The following is a 10,350-nucleotide window of genomic DNA, read 5'->3' as shown; positions in this document are numbered from 1 at the left end:
ATGTTTATGATGATGCCGTAACTTTAAATAACACAATGGAAAATAAATTAACTGAGCTTATTGACCTGCCTAACTTTACTATTTCTGATAAAAAAATTATCAAGTTTGTAAAATCGTTGGATAAACGTAAGTCTGCTGGCCCTGATGGTATTCCTCCAGTCTACATTATAAATTGTATTCATATATTAGCACATCCTATTAAAATTTTATTCAATAAGTCTTTAACTACTGGCGTATTTCCTGATATATGGAAATATAGCCACATTACACCCATATTTAAAAAGGGTAGCAAAGATGAAATATCCAACTACGGACCTACTTGTATTCAGTCTACCCTCCCTAAGTTGTTTGAAAAACTTGTACTTGATAACTTAATTATACCTTTAAAACAAATAATTGCTCCTGAGCAACATGGATTTATTACTGGTCGTTCAACAGTCACCAATCTCATTTTGTACGAGAATTTTATTGCTAGTGCACTTCATAAGAAGCACCAGGTCGACGCTATATACACCGACTTCAGTAAAGCCTTTGACAAAGTTTGCCACTCTAACTTGTTGCAGAAACTTGGTCGACTGGGAATACGTGATGAACTCTTAAAATGGTTCATTAGTTACTTATATAATAGAAAAATAGCAGTTAAAATAAATTCTCACATCTCCTATTGTTTTTTAGCAACAAGCGGCGTACCCCAAGGATCACACTTGGGACCTATTTTATTTTTAATTTATATAAATGATATTGTTGAAATTTTTAGCGATGTAAAATATTTGCTTTTTGCTGACGACCTTAAACTTTATAGAATTGTAAATAATACTGATGATTGCAATACCCTGCAGATGAATCTCAACAGAATTCACGAGTGGTGCAATAAAAATAATCTTTTTCTCAATATAGATAAATGCCAGGTTATTTCCTTTTCAAAAAGTAAGAAACCTTTAATTTTTAACTATTTGTTGAACCACGCAACAATTGAAAGAGTTGATTTCATTAGGGATCTTGGCGTAATTTTTGATGATAAACTTACATTTATCAAACATATTGACAAGATTTCAAATGAGGCGCTAAGTATGTTGGGATTTATTTGTAGGGTTACTAATAAATTTGAAAGTATCGCACCAATCAAGTCACTTTATTGCTCCCTGGTTAGAAGTCGTTTAGAATATATTTCTCCAGTCTGGTCGCCCCATTATCGTGTACATTCTGATTCACTCGAGCGCGTCCAGAAGAAATTTCTAAAATATATTAATTTTAAACTTCATATTCCTGCTGCTTTATTTAATTATAATCAATTGTTGTCTTCAGCAAATCTTTTAAGACTTTCTGATAGAAGAATCCTAACTGACCTAATATTACTTTTTAAGGTGATCAATTCATTAATTGACTGTCCAGATTTGCTGGAGTTGGTGTGTTTCCGTGTACCTGGTCGACATACCCGCCACAGATCTCCTTTTTGTTCTGCAAGTTCTAGAACCAACTATCACATGCACTCGCCTATCCCTAGGCTCCATAGATATGGCAATCAGTATGAGGACAAGGCTGATATATTTGGTTCTGGACTTGATAGTTATAAAACGAGTCTGATTTCTTTTTTTCTCTCGCAATATTATTCTTAAACTTTTCTTTTTATTTAAAAATGTATTTTCCTTTTTTGTTTTTTCATATTTATGTATTTATTTCGTCATTATTTTTGGTTGCTTTTATGTATTTACCTGCTTGTTACTATTGTTATAGTTATGCAATTTTTATAATTTTTTGTTATGTTTTTATATATGTATATTTTTTTTTTTTCATATTTATGTTCAATATATGTTAAAGGCAATATATGCCGTTTATGTAAAATAAATAAATAAAAAGTAATATACAAATAAGACCCAAATTACCTACTACTTCACAATTGTTTAAACATACTCGTATATCGTTTTTTGGATATACGTGTGCTTTAAAATAAACTTTTTGATGGAGTTAGTACCAGAAAAAAACTAATTTAAAATGTTGTACACATATCTTCGTAAGATATGTGTACAACATTTATTATTATTGTTGAGAGATAAGCGTGCCTCAAAGTTGTCAGGGTGTAAGGGGAAAAGATTGTTAGCTATTTGATACTCCCTCTATTATAGTTCCCTGATCTTACAACTACCTTCAAAAATAACCATTTTAATCAGGATAAAATAAATTCAACTAGGCTGAATTGAAAAATGAACATCGCATTATTTACTTACAAAATAATACTATAATATTTAACATCTGAATTATTTTTTTTAGACAAACATTTTATTTTGTCTTTACAGTTATTTATTATAATTATTTTCGTGTAATTTTTGTCACGTGATGTGTCTTCAGTCAAGTTCATTTGGAGAAACTCAAAATACCCAACGGAGCTCGGCCGCTGGATCCGCGACACGAACAGAGGTATAAAGTACGTACTGGCAGTTTTGAGAAAGTTTAAAAACTAAAAAGGAGAATCCTTCCCCAACACCATCAATCCACCACCCACATTCGTACTACTGTCACCAATCAAACAGCAGGCTCCAGTCGCGCACAATAAATCATTTCTATTATTTATGTTTTGATGCAAGTAAAAGGTTATTTATATGTATTCTTTATTTTATATTTATAAGGATTTCTACACGCTCAAATGAGTTGAATATTTGTAGGAAGAGAAATGCCTCGAAAAAATTAGGTATTTGGTAGCAGGGCAAACAAAAAATAAACATATGGTTAACATCTTCTCTAAAACAATAATCGGAAATAGGGAAGTTACACACAGAAATTCTCGCGAGGTGGGTCCTCTTAGAGCGATGCCTTATCCTTATTCGACACCTGGTGGATGCAAAATTGTCTCAAACCGAAGACGGGATGGGATATTGGGTAGAATGAGAGCACAATGTTTTGTTTTTAAAATATTGGAGATTTTTAATTTGCGGGACCAGGTTGGAGATATATTATTATTTGGAATTGTTAAAAGATCGACAGTTAAGTAGTTGATAAAATTCTCAATTTCATTTAGTACAGCTCTTTGAGCTAAATGATTAACATTTTTCATTCCCTGGATTTCCATGAGGGCTTGGAATCCGGGCTAGAAAAACCTGTTTTATTTTGTTTCAGTAAGTTTATTTCCTCATAAATTATAAATATTAATTAGGATTGGGCTTGTTTGAAAAAGTTGAAACTATTTTTTTGAAGACTTCACAGGCTGGGTCAGTGGCAATATCCTACAAAAGGGCAGGCGGCGGAGAGGATGTAATCAAAATAAAAACCCGATTTGTCTCGATTTATACACACTTTATTTATTAAAAAACAGACAAGTTTTATTTATCTATTTGTACCGTGTCGCGATCGGGCACGGTACAAGATGGCACATGCGAGCAGCAGGAGAGAGCGAGAGGGGGTCGGGCTGTCCCGGATTAAGTCACAGCGCGCTCTCTCATTATCGGAACAATTTTTAATTTCGTTTCTTCAATTCATTTTCGAAACTGAATTTATGAAATTCACATATGATTTAAATATGTAAGCATCCGCGTTTTCATTGAAACATATAGATAAAACGAGGGGAAAGATCCTTTACACTTAGTAAAAAGGTAACAAACAGTTTATAAAAAAGTAGTTTAAGGGGTTCCTCGCAATTTTGTACATATTTGTGGCTAAAATCGTGATATTCTAATGTCTTCCCCCGCAAGTGTCATAATAAATCGTTTTTATTATAGGGGCAGCTTATTTGATCATAAAATTGAGACTCGGCAAAATAGGCACAAAAAAAGGGAACGTAACTTGTTACAATAAAACGTTTGTTTGAAAATCACGTTGGAGCGTCGGCAACGCGGCCTAGCGGTCAGTTCGCGAAGCTTCAGTTGCCGCCGGGAGTCCGATAGTTTTTTTGCCCTCAGTCGAGCACACAGATTACAGATATCTTTAGATAGGAAACTATGGTACTATATCTAAGCACTTTGGGCGTCGATCGCAGCGCTGTCTAGTGTGGCATACAAGAAGCTTTGACGATGGCGCGAAAATTCAAATCACTGCGTTGCATCGTATATTGATATTTATTGTACAATATCAATACAAAATTGCTTAATTAAATACAAGTATTAGCACGCAATTTAATTTTTCTGTCCTGTATTTAAAAAAACAATTTTATATTGATATTGCACATTAAATTTATTATGGAATAGGAATACATAAATAAAAATTTTTAAAAACATTTTTAATAGTTTTATTTTACTGTTAAAATAAATCGCTCGATTCTATTATATACGTCAGAAAGAATCGAGAAAGAAAACTGACACTTGTAAAATAATATTATATACATGTGTGGTTAGTATATTGGATTATCAAAAATAACAATTGAGTATTATTTAAAAATTGTGCAGCATTGTGATCAGCATTGGATCCCTGCTATTCCTGGATGAAAAATATTTTCTTCGTGCAGATTAAGAGCCATGGCATCAACAATCACCATTCTGAAACAAAAGAATATTATTAATGGTGGATAATTTATTTTATTTCACATTGACATTTCTAGGCTGCTGCTTAGGAATAAAACAAGAAGGAAGCACTTATAAGCTTATTAAGTAATGAAATGAAGTGCTTATATGGCAGGTAAGAAGAAAAGGGTATGCATGTATCTACTTTATTGTCTGCGCTTCTTATTCTTAAGTCTTTTATTATAAGACTTTCTAGCTTGTAATTTGAGAGGATCAACAATGCAAGACTCTAATTTTTTTCGCCCAGTTAATAGAAAGTTCATTTGTTTACACCAAGAAAAAATACATAATCGTAATACTAAGTTAACAATAAAATCAAAAAGATGGCCTCTATGTGCTGGACAAGATAAACATGCTGGATTTAATTTAGATAGTACTATTTCCTTCAAACTCGACATAACATGAAACTTATGGCAAATAATCGGTAAATTATTTTTGCAGTGATTGACAATGGTATTAAAAACTTTATGGATTTTGATTGTTGGGTGGATTAAAGTATTTGGACCACATGCCCTAGAAGTTATTAAACTATGCCCCGGTAACTGTATTTTAGATTTAAGATCCAGTCTACATTCACAACAAGATCCAAATTTAGATAGAGCCCGTTTTGCCACATAACCAGCTATATATTTACAAACCGCAACATATTGACTACTTTTCTGTCTTGAAGAACTTGTTGGTAAGGAGTGACTTCGATGTCCGATGTTAAAAAAAGTTTTAATGAATCTAAAATTTCACCGTCATCATTTTCACAATTTGCTCCAATGGAGCGAGTATGAGATAAGTTTGATATGAGAAGCGACTTAAAAGCATCTTTAAAATTTGAACTAGAGGGGTTAATGTTACGTGCACCCTGACTTCTTACCATGCCAAAAAAGTTTTCAATGGGGTCTTGGTTAAGGTTACGTGGAAGCACAAAAGTAAATTTATAACATGTAAGTAATTTATTACTCAAATATGATATTGCTTCCAGAGTTGTAATCCAGTTACGCACTGTAGGTGGTATTGATATTTTTTGGTTTTAGGAATCTACAAATTTTACTGATTTTAAGATGGAAATAGCTTCCTGCCAAAATTTCCAGTAGGGAGATGTTAATCTGACTCCACAACGGTATTTACAAATAATACTATCAGCATTGAGAGAACTGCCATTTAAACTGTCGATAAGTTTATTTATAAATAAGACAAGATCAGCAGTCTGCGATGCCCCATCGTCAATATCATCCACAGTATCTGCCAAAGATTTCATGGTAGTTCCTACTGTCCTGCTGAACACCAACCTTGACCTTCATTTTTCTAAGTTTATCAGGGAAAATATGACAATCTGTTAATTTGTGCATTTGGAAAAAGTCTTCCCCTCTTGCTTGATCGTATGTGTATGATTGTACAATATGGGACCACTTTGCTATTTTTGATACAGAATTTTGAATAAAATGTACATCTTTTACTAGCATATTATTTCTAAATCCCTTCAAAAGATGTGGCACATCAAACATTTGTACGATTTCATGGCCTTTAATTTCAAACCCGTGAACTTTATATTCAGTACCACCCCGAAGGTACAATTCACGGGTTTCCTGTTTCAGGATATTTATTTTATTTACAGCAGAGTTGTGCAGTGACATATACATAAGCCAACAGAGTTTGTATTCCACCCTCTGTGGAAAACGTAGCCAGTGTAGTTCCTGAAGTAGTGGAGTGATATGACTGAACTTAGAGATTCCGAAAATAAGTCTCGCTGCGGTATTCAATACAGATTGTAGGCGAGTCATTTTGTTCATTGGTAGACCTGCATAGATACCATTACAATAATCGCCTCTAGACACTACAAACGCATTTTTTAATTGACGGGCGGCATCAAACCTTTATTGATGTCGGTGAGTTTCATCTAGATAAATTATTTCACCTCCTAGGTAATGCCTAAAAACACTTTAATTTTTTTATGCAAGTTTTTTAATCAACAATATTTTAAGAGTATGTCCAAATGTTTGTAGGGAGTTATTTAGATTGAAACTTAAAGATAACTGGTAAATGTACTAAGAAGTTATGTTATTTCTTGGTAGTTGTAATAATATAATAAAAAATAAAAAAAGTTTTTGTGCAACTGTCTCACAAATTGATATTTCTTCCAAGAAAAATATTCCGTTTCACTAATAGCTAGTTCACGCATAATGGATTGAGCGAGATAGACAACAGTTGCCGAAATTACAAACAGCTGTGGTAAATTACATATTTTTTACATTTATATATGTATATATTTAATCTTACTTTGTTACTCTAACAAACAATTTAACTCTGCAAAGCGTCCTTTTTATTGTGAATAAATTTACAAAATATATCATTCAAAATGATAACGGATAGTGAAAGTGATATAGAAATAATAGTACCTCACCGAGAAACTTGGAGACTTAGCAGCTCAACCTATTCCGAAAGTGAATTAGACAATAACGATCAACTTCTAAGTGATGTGATGATAGTTTATATGACTCTTAAGGAAGAAATCGAAGAAACTTTTTCTGAAGTATTCTTGGATCAATATCGAGCTGATATACCTCATTTACCACAATTACGTTTTGTTTGTAGAATAGTTTGTAGAATAGAGTTTGTATAATAATAATTACGTTTTTTTTGTAGAGTAATAATTAACACCTAATGAACAGCTAAAACATTTTAATTTCCCATTACTGTGGGTACCCATTATAATAAATTAACAAATTATTTTTTTAATATTCAAACATCCTAATTGACAAACATTAGGTTCCATGGTAAATTATTTTTATGTTTTATGGCTCTTTACTTATTTGTTTATATTCTTAATTAAGGGGTTTTCCGGTGATATTGGGACCTCACTAGATAGGAGTTATTATATTAAAGTTAAAATATTCAATTAGTTATTCAACGAAGGACATCAATATTTTCGTAATCACTGGGTCGGGCATAATAGCGGGGAAAGCACAGAATACAATTATTTTCCTCAAATATCATATAAGTGATTGAAAAATCTAAATATTAACATTGACTACTGGACTACATTACTCTGCTGGAGTGCACTCAGACCAGAAATACGCAGTGGGCCTGATATGTCATCAGCGTTGATATCTAAAAACATTATTAATTAGTAATATGTGACAATGTGTCAATGAGTCGGACAAGTAACTGTATGTATACATTTTAAGTTCTTCGAAAATACAAACAGCTTTAATATGCCGATTTGCTGGAGAAAATTATGGGTCAGAAATTTGTTTCAACTGAGAGGGTCACTTTCATGGTCATGTCATACGATATAAATGTGCTATAAACTTTTTAATAATTAAAAAAGGAATGGCCCACGCTCAGACGCTGTAGTCTTTGTCGATCACAAAAACGGCATTTGTAAATTTGCAGAAAACACCCACAAAACTAGAAAAATCTTATGGTACTATAAAAATCATTTAAACTTGTCAAATACATAATAAGATTCTTGTTTGTAATATTTAAAAAAACTTATGTATTCATTGTTATCATTTGTTAGTCAAAAACATTCCAACTGTTGTGTAGATTTTATAATTCACCCTTTTCACAAAATGGCTATTATCTCAGTTTCACTTTTCTATGGCTGGCTGCTTTCTGTATAACTACGTTCAAATATCATCACTTTTGACTTAGTTTGGTTCATCGCCAATTGGCTCTCCAGGCATACATCATACATTCTAGAGACTATTTGTTGCAAATCCTCGTTGCTGCTTGCTAACAGAACTGCATCATCAACATACAACAAGCAGCTGACTGAAAAATTATCAGTTTTTGCTCCAATACCCATACATTCTATCTCTTTCATACAGTTGTCCATGTATAGATTAAACAACCATAGTGACATTACACATCCCTGTTTCATGCCTTTTGAGATCGCAAACCAAGATGTAAATCTCCCATTAACTCTTACACACGCTGAACTCTCCTGAATTTATATGTATTTTTTCTTATTTTTTTCTTTTTAACAAAGAAACAAAGATGTTTCTCTTTCTCTTATATATAAATATGTATGTCTGTAAATTTTTATTACAAAAATAAAAAAATATTACTACAAACCAGAAATAGGTTGGATGAAAGTCGTACCACTGCAACTGGCAACGCCTTCCGGGAGTGCACAGGGGAGTTCTTCAGTAACAGCTACGCCGACTGTAATTCACAATAAAAATAAAATGAACATCATACCAGATAACATAATGCAAGAATTTCAGGAAAAACCTTGAAAGATCGAGTAAGGCTTGAACGAATAGAAAAAAATAAGCTGAGATGGTTAGGACGTGTAGAAAGCATTAACGATAATATAATAACTGAGATAGAACATAAGTCTGAAAGAAGGGGTGTAAGGAAATGTGAAAATTATAGAAATACATACCCGAACTCTGTTCACCAAGTAAATAATGAAAACTATTTTCTTTGGATGGTGACTTGTTAAACCCTGTAAAAAAAATACAAATTACCAACACCACATTTCAAAAACACATCCTTACAATTGTATACACACCATGCCACCCTAGTAATTGTTTGTAAATAATGACCAAATAAAAATGTCGGAAGTTGCAGGAAAAGGCACTACGCCAACTTTGTACATACATTATAACCCGATTAATCAACTGTAAAAACAATATAAACTCCGATTGAGACAAAAAATATGGAACGATATAGCAAAACTGTAAGACAAATCACAAACACCACATTCCAAAAGCAGACTTGCAATTGTATAGACACAAGACAGATAAATAAGGTGCAATTACAGTGGAAAGCTAACCTAAGTCGTACATATATTTTTCTTGCAGAAATACTAATAACTTTAATTGTAAAATGGGTCCAGATTAATAAAAGTATGCTTTCCCTATGAGTTATAAATTTGCAGGGCAGGCAAACGGGACGAATAATGGTGCAACATGAGACAAATTCTTGAAATAATTATGTATGAAATATCATGTAATTTACCTGGCAATCCAATGGTAGGCACAGAGCACAATAAAAGCTGGATGTCATTGTATTGGCTAAAGTTGAATGCGTTGAAGTGTTTAATGCATACAAAACAACGTCGATTAATCTTGTCATCGGATAAATTCATAAATTTGGGACTTTGAACACGATTGATCCGTTCTTTAAATAAATGTGGATATCGTTTCGGAAAACGATGTAGTTTTTTCGTAGAATTACGATTCGGTACGCAACAACTCGGTATTTCGAAGAAAAAGTGCAAAAACACAGAGAGCAGTGTGACAGCGATTTCGAATGGAAACGGATAAATTGGCGGTTCGTCTAGAAGGACGCCGGCCGGCACGGCGTGGCTGGGCGCACGCCGCCGACAGTTGCGCCACAAACTGTATTGATTTACTAGCAAGTGGCTTGTGCGACATCGGAAGAATGACTAGAAAGTCTTGTATTGGCTGAAAACTGCCTGGTCGAGCATTTATCCCGGTGCAGCTAACACTTCTGTTCTGTTATTCTAATGGGAAGACATTTTGTTTTAAAAAAAAATTCGCCTAAAAAGTATTTAAGGTTCATTTTTAATGACCACTGACTCTTAAAATTATAATAAATCGAAATACTTCATAAAACATTTGTTATTTATTATCTTACAAAAAACAAAGATGGTTAGTAAAATAAAATTGCCTATGTTAATTTCAATCAAATGTTTTAGAAACTTGCGAGAAATATAATTTATACGACAGAATTCGCTCCAAAACAAACCGGCTAGAAGTCAGCTGTTAAATAAAAAAAAAACTTTTCTGGTTAATCCTGACTACAGAAACAAGCAAAATAAAAATAAAGTTGAACTTAGGAATACCATTATTTAAAAAAGAAACACATCGCACTTTAATTTCTGTAGGAACATGAGTAG

The 10,350-nt window shown here is 32.9% G+C and overlaps 1 long non-coding RNA gene across 1 annotated transcript; it reads right to left on the bottom strand.

Annotated features, from left to right (window-relative positions):
- Positions 1 to 4,200: 4,200 nt before the first annotated feature.
- LOC148276945 (uncharacterized) lies at positions 4,201 to 9,904 on the bottom strand. Its single transcript, XR_015823624.1, has 4 exons — positions 9,447 to 9,904; positions 8,869 to 8,931; positions 8,556 to 8,645; positions 4,201 to 4,463 (listed from the first exon to the last, which is right to left on the bottom strand). It is a non-coding gene; the product is annotated as an uncharacterized LOC148276945 (long non-coding RNA).
- Positions 9,905 to 10,350: the final 446 nt, after the last annotated feature.

The sequence above is a fragment of the Micrasema longulum genome, unplaced genomic scaffold (assembly GCF_059751315.1).
Source record: "Micrasema longulum isolate JH-2025_06_02 unplaced genomic scaffold, ASM5975131v1 h1tg001121l, whole genome shotgun sequence".
NCBI lineage: Eukaryota > Metazoa > Arthropoda > Insecta > Trichoptera > Brachycentridae > Micrasema > Micrasema longulum.
The sequence above is the reverse complement of the archived record's forward strand: the minus strand, read 5'-3'. Positions and strand labels throughout refer to the sequence as shown.